At 42.8% G+C, this 12,457-nt stretch overlaps 1 pseudogene across 3 annotated transcripts in view; it reads left to right on the forward strand.

The window, feature by feature from the left end:
- The window catches only part of LOC144297116 (cationic amino acid transporter 3 pseudogene), a 153,139-nt pseudogene extending 141,172 nt beyond the window's left edge, over positions 1–11,967 (forward strand). For 2 of the 3 annotated variants that reach the window (XR_013364191.1, XR_013364193.1), the window contains exon 2: positions 6,869–11,967. The product of XR_013364191.1 is annotated as a cationic amino acid transporter 3 pseudogene, transcript variant X2 (transcript). Of the gene's footprint in view, positions 1–582; positions 616–6,868 lie in introns of those variants that run through there. The other variant, XR_013364190.1, reaches the window with a different exon arrangement.
- The last annotated feature ends 490 nt before the right edge of the window (positions 11,968–12,457 follow it).

Below are 12,457 nucleotides of genomic sequence, written 5' to 3' on the forward strand. Positions count from 1 at the left end.
TTTCATCCATAGACCCTGGGTCAGCAGCTACCCCTATTTCTCCAGGGTTTCCTTCCCAGGCAGCCTGGTCTTCTCCTTCTTGCAGGTGGTTATGAAGACCCTGTCCCCTTTTCCCTCCTCCTCTATGTTCACAGCACCCCCATGGGTCTAGGTGTGTAAAGGGAAGGGGTGGTCTGTACATTCTTGGCCATCAGTACAGCTGAATGGCTGAGGCAAAATGCAGAGAAAGGGGGACAAATTTCCATATGACCTTGGCTAACTGATATTATGGCTAAGAGTTTTAAGACCAAGATACCAATATTTGTATTTTACCCTCAGATGATATTTTTAAAAAGATTCTGCAATTGCAACCATGCCTGTTAGCCCATGAATTAGTGTGTCATTACTCATGCTCAAGCACACCACTGTGCATGTGAATTCTTGCACAATACATTCATGTCCTGTTGTATCTTACAGCTTAATTGGTACATGAAGGTATGTATAGGAGTTGGACGAACTCGGAAGAGTAGGGTCCCCAAATCACCTGTCTCCACCAAATTACCTAAATAACCTTCAAATCATCCTGAAAAATCTACGAATTCGGCTACAGTGAGAAGAGTTCGCGCTTCTATCAAGGTAGGAAGACTGGGAAAAAAGAAATAAAGAAACAAAAGGCATCCAAGGAGGAGGGGCCCCACGAGGAGCAGGGGTAAGGCCGGGGCGAGTGTCCCCAGGACAGGAGAGCCCCGTCCCGGAGAAGCAGGAGCTGCACCAACCTTCCCGGGCGGAAAGGGGCTCGCGGGGAGTTGGAGCAGGACCCAGGAGGGCGGGGATGCCCTCGGGCTCCCGGGGACACTAACAGACACCTGCGCCCCGGGAGAGTGCGCCGAGCTCCCTAAGGGCTGCAGCGCGCACGGCGGGACCCGGAGCAGCTCGGGGGGGCTCGGGGGCGGCTCCGCGGAGGGGGCTGCGGGGCGGGAGCAGCTGGGGGGGGGGGGCTCGGGCGGCGGCTCTGCAGAGGGGGCTGCGGGGAGGGAGCGCAAATCCAACAGCGCAGGCCCCGGAGCACAGGGCGCCGGGACACAGCACAGGATCCGGCCTCCCCCGGGACAGGCAGAGGCCGGGAGGGCCCAGGACAGCGAGGACGCTCCTGCCCCAGCTGAGCAGATCAGCGGCCCCGCCCCGGAGCCTCCAGGCCCTGCAGACTGAGAGCTCAGGAGTTCCTGCGGGGGCTGACTCAAGGGCTCCAGAGCTGCCGCAGCCACTGGGGTTGTTCCTCCTGGGGCCTCACGGGGTAAACAACCCCCACTGAGCCCAGCACCAGGCAGGGGGCAGAGCAGCTCCCCAAAGTGCTAACACCTGAAAATCAGCACAACAGGCCCCTGCCCCAGAAGACCAGCTAGACGGACAAGTTCCAGGGGAAGTCAAGGGACTTAAAGTATACAGAATCAGAAGATACTCCCCCGTGGTTTGTTTTGTTTTGTTTTTTTGCTTTTTGATTTCTGTTTGCTTCCCCCACCCTTTTTTCCTTTCATTCTTTTTCTTTCTCTTTTTCTTTTTTCTTTTTTTCTTCCTTTTTTTCTTTCTTCTTTTTCTCTTTTCTTTCCTTCTTTTTCTTTTTCTCCTTTTCCCAATACAACTTGTTTTTGGCCATTCTGCACTGAGCAAAATGACTAGAAGGAAAACCTCACCTCAAAAGAAAGAATCAGAAACAGTCCTCTCTCCCACAGAGTTACAAAATCTGGATTACAATTCAATGTCAGAAAGCCAATTCAGAAGCACTATTATACAGCTACTGGTGGCTCTAGAAAAAAAGCACAAAGGACTCAAGAGACTTCATGACTGCAGAATTTAGATCTAATCAGGCTGAAATTAAAAATCAATTGAATGAGATGCAATCCAAACTAGAAGTCCTAAAGACGAGGGTTAACGAGGTGGAAGAACGAGTGAGTGACATAGAAGACAAGTTGATGGCAAAGAGGGAAACTGAGGAAAAAAGAGACAAACAATTAAAAGACCATGAAGATAGATTAAGGGAAATAAACGACAGCCTGAGGAAGAAAAACCTACGTTTAATTGGGGTTCCCGAGGGCGCCGAAAGGGCCAGAGGGCCAGAATATGTATTTGAACAAATCATAGCTGAAAACTTTCCTAATCTGGGAAGGGAAACAGGCATTCAGATCCAGGAAATAGAGAGATCCCCCCCTAAAATCAATAAAAACCGTTCAACACCTCGACATTTAATTGTGAAGCTTCCAAATTCCAAAGATAAAGAGAAGATCCTTAAAGCAGCAAGAGACAAGAAATCCCTGACTTTTATGGGGAGGAGTATTAGGGTAACAGCAGACCTCTCCACAGAGACCTGGCAGGCCAGAAAGGGCTGGCAGGATATATTCAGGGTCCTAAATGAGAAGAACATGCAACCAAGAATACTTTATCCAGCAAGGCTCTCCTTCAAAATGGAAGGAGAGATAAAGAGCTTCCAAGACAGGCAGGAACTGAAAGAATATGTGACCTCCAAACCAGCTCTGCAAGAAATTTTAAGGGGGACTCTTAAAATTCCCCTTTAAGAAGAAGTTCAGTGGAACAATCCACAAAAACAAGGACTGAATAGATATCATGATGACACTAAACTCATATCTTTCAATAGTAACTCTGAACGTGAACGGGCTTAATGACCCCATCAAAAGGCGCAGGGTTTCAGACTGGATAAAAAAGCAGGACCCATCTATTTGCTGTCTACAAGAGACTCATTTTAGACATAAGGACACCTACAGCATGAAAATAAAAGGTTGGAGAACCATTTACCATTCAAATGGTCCTCAAAAGAAAGCAGGGGTAGCCATCCTTATATCAGATAAACTAAAATTTACCCCGAAGACTGTAGTGAGAGATGAAGACGGACACTATATCATACTTAAAGGATCTATCCAACAAGAGGACTTAACAATCTTCAATATATATGCCCTGAATGTGGGAGCTGCCAAATATTTAAACCAATTAATAACCAAAGTGAAGAAATACTTAGATAATAATACACTTATACTTGGTGACTTCAATCTAGCTCTTTCTACCCTCGATAGGTCTTCTGAGCACAACATCTCCAAAGAAACGAGAGCTTTAAATGATACACTGGACCAGATGGATTTCACAGATATCTACAGAACTTTACATCCAAACTCAACTGAATACACATATTTCTCAAGTGCAGAGGGAACATTCTCCAGAATAGACCACATAGTGGGTCACAAATCAGGTCTGAACTGATACCAAAAGATTGGGATCGTCCCCTGCATATTCTCAGATCATAATGCCTTGAAATTAGAACTCAATCACACCAAGAAGTTTGGAAGGACCTCAAACACGTGGAGGTTAAGGACCATCCTGCTAAAAGATGAAAGGGTCAGCCAGGAAATTAAGGAAGAATTAAAAAAATTCATGGAAACTAATGAGAATGAAGATACAACCGTTCAAAATCTTTGGGATGCAGCAAAAGCAGTCCTAAGGGGGAAATACATCGCAATACAAGCATCCATTCAAAAACTGGAAAGAACTCAAATACAAAAGCTAACCTTACACATAAAGGAGCTAGAGAAAAAAGAGCAGATTGACCCCACGCCCAGCAGAAAAAGAGAGTTACTTAAAATTCGAGCAGAACTCAACGAAATCGAGACCAGAAGAACTGTGGAACAGATCAACAGAACCAGGAGTTGGTTCTTTGAAAGAATTAATAAGATAGATAAACCATTAGCCAGCCTTATTAAAAGGAAGAGAGAAGACTCAAATTAATAAAATCATGAATGAGAAAGGAGAGATCACTACCAACACCAAGGAAATACAAACGATTTTAAAAACATATTATGAACAGCTATACGCCTATAAATTAGGCAATCTAGAAGAAATGGACACATTCCTGGAAAGCCACAAACTACCAAAACTGGAACAGGAAGAAATAGAAAACCTGAACAGGCCAATAACGAGGGTGGAAATTGAAGCAGTCATCAAAAACCTCCCAAGACACAAGAGTCCAAGGCCAGATGGCTTCCCAGGGGAATTCTATCAAACGTTTAAAGAAGAAATCATACCTATTCTACTAAAGCTGTTGGGAAAGATAGAAAGAGATGGAGTACCTCCAAATTCGTTCTATGAGGCCAGCATCACCTTAATTCCAAAACCAGAGAAAAACCCCACCAAAAAGGAGAATTACAGACCAATATCCCTGATGAACATTGATGCAAAAATTCTCAACAAGATACCAGCCAATAGGATCCAACAGTACATTAAGAAAATTATTTACCTTGACCAAGTAGGATTTATCCCCGGGACACAAGGCTGGTTCAACACTCATAAAACAATCAATGTGATTCATCATATCAGCAAGAGAAAAACCAAGAACCATATGATCCTCTCATTAGATGCAGAGAAAGCATTTGACAAAATACAGCATCCATTCCTGATCAAAACTCTTCAGAGTGTAGGGATAGAGGGAACTTTCCTGGACATCTTAAAAGCCATCTATGAAAAGCCCACAGCAAATATCATTCGCAATGGGGAAGCATTGGGAGCCTTTCCCCTAAGATCAGGAACAAGACAGGGATGTCCACTCTCACCACTGCTATTCAACATAGTACTGGAAGTCCTAGCCTCAGCAAACAGGCAACAAAAAGACATTAAAGGCATTCAGATTGGCAAAGAAGTAGTCAAACTCTCCCTCTTCGCTGATGACATGATACTCTACATAGAAAACCCAAAAGCCTCCCCCCTAAGATTGCTAGAACTCATACAGCAATTTGGTAGCGTGCCAGGATACAAAATCAATGCCCAGAAATCAATGGCATTTCTATACACTAACAATGAGACTGAAGAAAGAGAAATTAAGGAGTCAATCCCAAGTACAATTGCACCCAAAAGCATAAGATACCTAGGAATAAACCTAACCAAAGTGGTAAAGGATCTATACCCTAAAAACTATAGAACACTTCTGAAAGAAACTGAGGAAAACACAAAGAGATGGAAAAATATTCCATGCTCATGGATTGGCAGAATTAATATTGTGAAAATGTCAATGTTACCCAGGGCAATTTACACGTTTTATGCAATCCCTATCAAAATACCATGGACTTTCTTCAGAGAGTTAGAACAAATTATTTTAAGATTTGTGTAGAATCAGAAAAGACCCCGAATAGCCAGGGGAATTTTAAAAAAGAAAACCATATCTGGGGGCATCACAATGCCAGATTTCAGGCTGTACTACAAAGCTGTGGTCATCAAGACAGTGTGGTACTGGCACAAAAACAGACACATAGATCAGTGGAACAGAATAGAGAATCCAGAAATGGACCCTGAACTTTATGGGCAACTAATATTCGATAAAGGAGGAAAGACTATCCATTGGAAGAAAGACAGTCTCTTCAATAAATGGTGCTGGGAAAATTGGACATCCACATGCAGAAGAATGAAACTAGACCACTCTCTTGCACCATACACAAAGATAAACTCAAAATGGATGAAAGATCTAAATGTGAGACAAGATTCCATCAAAATCCTAGAGAAGAATACAGGCAACACCCTTTTTGAACTCGGCCACAGTAACTTCTTGCAAGATACATCCACGAAGGCAAGAGAAAAAAAAGCAAAAATGAACCATTGGGACTTCATCAAGATAAGAAGCTTTTGCACAGCAAAGGATACAGTCAACAAAACTCAAAGACAACCTACAGAATGGGAGAAGAGATTTGCAAATGACATATCAGATAAAGGGCTAGTTTCCAAGATCTATAAAGAACTTATCAAACTCAACACCAAAGAAACAAACAATCCAATCATGAAATGGGAAAAAGACATGAACAGCAATCTCACAGAGGAAGACATAGACATGGCCAACATGCATATGAGAAAATGCTCTGCATCACTTGCCATCAGGGAAATACAAATCAAACCACAATGAGATACCACCTCACACCAGTGAGAATGGGGAAAATTAACAAGGCAGGAAACAACAAATGTTGGAGAGGATGCGGAGAAAAAAGGGAACCCTCATACACTGTTGGCGGGAATGTGAACTGGTGCAGCCACTCTGGAAAACTGTGTGGAGGTTCCTCAAACAGTTAAAAATATACCTGCCCTACGACCCAGCAATTGCACTGTTGGGGATTTACCCCAAAGATACAAATGCAATGAAACGCCGGGACACCTGCACCCCGATGTTTCTAGCAGCAATGGCCACGATAGCCAAACTGTGGAAGGAGCCTCGGTGTCCAACGAAAGATGAATGGATAAAGAAGATGTGGTTTATGTATACAATGGAATATTCCTCAGCCATTAGAAATGACAAATACCCACCATTTGCTTCAACGTGGATGGAACTGGAGGGTATTATGCTGAGTGAAGTAAGTCAGTCGGAGAAGGACAAACATTATATGTTCTCATTCATTTGGGGAATATAAATAATAGTGAAAGGGAATATAAGGGAAGGGAGAAGAAATGTGTGGAAATATCAGAAAGGGAGACAGAACATGAAGACTCCTGATTCTGGGAAATGAACTAGGGGTGGTGGGAGGGGAAGAGGGCGGGGGGTGGGGCACTGAGGGGGACACTTGACAGGATGAGCACTGGGTGTTATTCTGTATGTTGGTAAATTGAACATCAATAAAAAATTAATTTATTTAAAAAAAGCAGTTGGACGAACTCAAATAGGATTATGTCATGTAGCATGCAAAACAGGAGAATGTAGGAAAGCATCTGACACTTTTCTGGGGGAAAGCCAGTTAATTTCTCTATGATGTCTCTTGGTGTCAGTTTCTGTGATATTTGGGCTGCAACATATGGCTTGTGACTTCTGAGCATTGGTTGAACACAACTGTTCAGTAAATATTTATTGTTTACTTAGGCATTATGGAGAGACAGCACGGGCCAGATGGAATATGAAGCAGCAGATGTGAAGCCTGAGCAGTGGAACTCAGCAACCCCAACCCAACTCCGCTTAACTCAGCCTCACTGAACCTGATCTGAGACTCTCCACTCCTGCACTTGCTACAGCTCCCTGACCCTGGAATCCTCTTCAATTCTAGCTAGAATGCTGTGTCAGGCCCTTCGCAGATTTGGTCAAAAACTAGTACGCAGACTTACACTGAAGAAAGAGAGGGCTGAGACTGCCCCCGCTGGAAGACTGACCACACTGGATTTAGTGGCCCTTGGTGTGTGCTGCACAATCGGTGTAGTTGTGTATGTCATAGCTAGTGAGGTGGCTCGAGATCAAGCAGGACCATCCATTGTGATCTGCTTTTTGGTGGCCGGCCTATCTTCTATGTTGACTGGGCTGTGCTATGCAGAGTTTGGTGTCCGGGTTCCTCATGCTGGCTCTGCATATCTCTACACCTATATCACTATAGGTGAACTCTGGGCTTTCATCATTGGCTGGATCTTCATCTTCTCCAATGTTGCTGGTACAGCTACTGCGCTCTTTGCCTGGCTCTTAACTTTTGACAACCTCTTTGGGAACCAGATCTCTCAGACCCTGCGTGAAAGCATCTTACTGCATATTCCTCAGGTGCTTGCAGAGATTCTAGGCTTCTTTGTTGTGGGCCTTTTGTTTTTACTTGTCAGATTGCTGACCTTGAGGGCTAGGGAGTTGGTAATGTTTACCAACATGGTCACATTGGTGAACCTTTTGGTTCTCGGTTTTTTCATCCTCTCTGGTTTCATTAGGGGGGACCTGCACAACTGGAAGCTCACAGAAGAGGACTACATAAAAGCTGGACTCAATGACACCTCTAGCTTGGGCCCTCTGGGCTCTGGAGGATTCGTGCCTTTTGGCTTCCAGGGGATTCTCCTTGGATCAGCTAACTGTTTCTATGCTTTTATAGGTTTTGACAACATTGTTACCAGAGTTAAAGAAGCAAAGAATCCCCAGCGTTCTATCCCCATGGGCATTGTGATTTCATTGCTCATCTCCATTTTGGTATATTTTGGTGTCTCTGCATCACTTACACTTATGGTGCCTTACTACCAGCTCCGACCTGGGAGCACCTTGCCTGAGGCATTTTTCCATATTGGCTGGGCCCCTGCCTACTATGTTGTAGCTTTTGGATTCCTATGTAATCTTTCTGCCAATCTCTTGGGCTATATGTTTCCCATAAGCCAGCTGATATACAGGATGGCACAGGATGGCCTCCTCTTCCCTGTCCTTTCCAGGATCCAAACTGGCATATATGTTCCCATCATGGCCACTGTGATCTTTGGCATTATTGCAGCGATCATGGCATTCTTTTTGGGACTCACTGATCTTCTACACCTCAAGTCAATTGGGACCCTGCTAGCTTACTCCCTAGTGGCTTTTTGTGTTCTTATAGTCAGGTATCAGCCTGAGAGGAAGAATGGGGGAAGTGAAGATCAGATGAAGGAAGAGCATGATGGAAATGGAGCACAGATGCAGGAGGAGAATGGACCTACAGCAGAGAAGCTGACTCTACACCAATTATTTTTTCCAGGCAGCTCCACCCCCACTGCACTCTCTGGATGGGTTGTCTCTGTTTGCTCCTCACTGCTTGCTCTACTGCTGACTCTGCTCTGCCTGGTGCTGACCCAGTGGCCAGGTCTGCTTTCTCAAGACCCAGTGTGGATCACAGTGGTTGTGCTGCTCCTGGTGCTCATCACTGGGATCACTGGGGTCATCTGGAGACAACCACAGAGCTCCTCTCCCCTTCACTTTAAGGTACCTGGTCTGCCTCTCCTCCCACTCCTGAGCATCTTTCTGAATGTTTACCTTATGATACAGATGAGAGCTAGCACCTGGGCCCTACTTGGTGTCTGGATGCTGATTGGATTTGTTATCTACTTCACATATGGGATCCATCACAGCCTGGTTGCATAGCCCCGCTGAGATTAGGGCCCAAACTGTAGACCTTGAACTCAGCAGTGTTGGGACATCTTTGGTTTGACATCATTACTCCTGAAGCACTCTGGTCCCCCTGCACATTAATGGAAAGTACTCTTCAGCAAATGGAAAGCTAAGGCTCTCATGGCATGTTGATGCAGGAACACTAATAGAGCTCTGTATTTATTGTGGAGTGAAGGATGTATTTTAATTTCTTTTTTTTTTCTGTCTGCTTTCAATTCTGTCTGTAGCTGCTTACTGGCTTTAAAACATTATTATTCAAATAAATTAGAAAAATTAATTTTGTTTTCTTTGGATAAATATCTAGTAGTGAAAATACTGGATCATATGGTAATCTTATTTTTAATATTTTGAGAAAACTTGATACTCTTTTCACAGTGGCTGCACCAATTTACATTCCCAACAATTGTACACACACAAGGGTTCCTTTTTTATCTTTTTAATTTTAGACATTCTGTCAGGTAATAAGTGATATCTCATTATAGTTTTAATTTACATTTTCCTGAAATTTAGTGATGCTGAGCATCTTTTCATGTATCTGTCGGCCATCTATTTGTCTTTGGAAAAATGTCTATTTAGGTCTTCTGCCTATTTTTAAATTGGATTTTTCTCAAGTGTTGTGTAAGTTCTTTATATCTTTTGGATATTTACCCCTTATTGGATATATTATTTGCCAATATCTTCTCCCATTCTATAGGTTCCCTTTGTGTTTTGTTGATGGTTTCCTTTGCTGTGCTAAAGTACTTACACAAATTCAAAAACATATATGCACTTTATATTTATTGTAGAATTATTTACAATTAGAGATAGAAGCAACCCAAGTGTCTATTGACAGATGAATGGATAAAGAAGAACACAAACATACATACACACATGCATACAAGGGAATACTACCTAACCATAAAAAGAATGAAATCTTACCATTTATAACACAGAGAGACATAGACAGTATATGTGAAGTGAAATAGATCATACTGAGAAAGACAAATGGCATATGATTTCACTCTTATATAAAAAATAAACATAGAAAAGAGACAAACAAACAAAAAAACCACACCAGACTCCTAAACACAAGGAACAAACTGGTGGTTGCCAAAGTGGAGGTGGGTAAGGGGATGGGTGAAACAGATTAAGAAAGTAAGAGTAAACTTATCCCAATGAACTCTGAGAAACACGTGGAATTGTTGAATCATCATATTGTACACATCATATTGTACACATTAACACTATGTTAATTATATCTCAATGAAAAATAAAGACAAAAAAGAGAAAAAGAAAAAAAAAGATGAAATATGGCCTCTATCATTAAGGAGTTTATATTCTAATGCAATGGGTAAAGCATAGAGTAGCAGAAAGTAGAAAGTGCTTTCATAAGTAATATACAGGGATCCCTGGGTGGTGCAGCGGTTTGGGGTCTGCCTTTGGCCCAGGGCGATCCTGGAGATCCGGGATCGAATCCCACGTCAGGCTCCCGGTGCATGGAGCCTGCTTCTCTCTCTCTCTCTCTCTCTGTGTGTGTGTGTGTGTGTGTGACTATCATAAATAAATAAAAAATTTTTTAAAAAGTAATATACAAATAAAGTGTCTTGGGAATTCAAAGTGGAGGATGATCATTTGCTGCTGGCACAGTGGTAAGAGTTGGCTGGTGAAATCAGAGAAGACTTTGTAAAGGAACAGCATTTGAGTTGGCAATCTCCATAGATAGATAGGATTTTGCCACATGTGGGCAGGAGGGAGAGATTATAGGCAGAGAGAAAATCACTACAAAAAGCACAGGAAAAAGAAGCAGTGTTCAGAACATACCTAGCAGGCTGTGTAGACTGAGAAATGGCTGTGTGAGGGGACAACAGAACATGCACATGTAGATTGGAGCAGAACTTTCCTTTGGACACAAAGCACTTTGGCCTTGAACCCACTACCAGTGCTGAAAACCTAGGGTTGTTTCTCCTTCTTAGCCATATTTGCATTTTTGGATTTTCAAGTTTCTCTGCTGTTGTCTACTTTGGTCCACCTGCTCAGAAAGTGCACAGCTGAGAGTCAGGTTCTGGTCTGGTTTCCACTGTTAACTAGGATTGTGAACTTGAGCAAGCCCCTCAGTTCCTTCCATACTTTGCTTACTTACCTGTAACATGAGAAGTCAGAATTGATTTCTAAAGTTCCATTTACTTGAAAAATTCTGGGAATTCCTCTGGTTCTTCTGTCCTGTTATTCTCTCAACTAGGTCTCTCTACTGTAAGTGATCTGAACCTACATTGTGTCCATTTTTCCCTACAACCCATTGTCAGAGCTGTAGAGGTACAGTAAATAGCACCCATTTCTCCCTCCTATGTTTGGAACAAATTGATATAACCCAGACGTTGAGACAGATGACTAAACCATCAGCTTTAGATATGCAGCCTAATTGGCTTGCTAATCCCACATCACTAAATGAGACACTTAATCCTCATCACAAGTAGTGCTGACCACCCCTGCCCCCCATCACAGGAGAGTCTGCTTTTATTAGATTTTCTCATAAAATTAGATTTAAAAAGGAATCCAACAAAAAACTAGAAGGGGCTGAGCTGGGCATGTCTCTTCAATTCACTAATCAAAGTCACAGTAAGGGGTGGGTGGAAAGAGGCCAGGAATAGTACTCTATCCAGTGGTGCTCAAACTTTAGCAAGTGCCACGTCACCTGGAGGACTTGTGAGACCACAGATCGCTGGTCCTCAGCATTTGGAATTCAGTAGGTCTGGGTGGGGCCCAGAACTTGTCCTTCTAACAAGTTGCCAGGTGATGCTAATACCTGGTCATGCTCCCTAAGAGTCCAGGGATCCCACTTTGAAAACCAAAGCTCTAGCTAAAGCCCCTCCACATGTAAAGATGAAGTGAGGGAAACAAAGGGTACCTTTTGTACACTTACTTTCATTTAATGAAACATTTAGATAAAGATATCATCGTTAATCCTTTTACAGTGGGGAAATCATAATGAATCATTTCACAATGTATATGTATGTCAAATCACCACAATGTACACTTCAAATACCTTAAAATTTTATATGTCAAGTGTACCTCAATAAAGCTGAAATTTAAAAAATAAAATACCACAGTTACCTCTGCATCTTTGTTTTCTTTATTTTGTTCCCTGATTGTAGACATTAGGTAAGGAATGTATCTTGTTCACTCTCCCAGAGCATCCAGCTGGGAGCCAGGTACATAATGAACATTTAATAAATTCATATTTAGTTGAATTGAGCCTTACACATTTTTTTTGGTACAGAGAATTCTCCTTCTAGCACAGTGCTACTCTTTTAAAATTACCTTTTGGGAGACTTTCTTGACAAACAGCATTTCTCTCCACCCAGAACACAGAGTACTGGGTCCTGTCCCCAGGTTCTAGAATTCATCAGGTCTGGTTGGGGCCCAGAGCTTGTACTTCTAACAAATTCCCAGGTGATGCCAATACTGCTGGTATCTAGAACTATATCTAAGTCTGTACCCAGCATCTAGCACTATACCCAAGCACTTCTAGTTTTACCTTTGTGTGGCTACACCTGAATTCTGGTGTGTTCCCAGACAAGAATCTTGCTCAGGGCAAAGAGT

This window comes from Canis aureus, chromosome 25, assembly GCF_053574225.1.
Source record: "Canis aureus isolate CA01 chromosome 25, VMU_Caureus_v.1.0, whole genome shotgun sequence".
In the NCBI taxonomy this organism is placed as follows: Eukaryota; Metazoa; Chordata; class Mammalia; order Carnivora; family Canidae; genus Canis; species Canis aureus.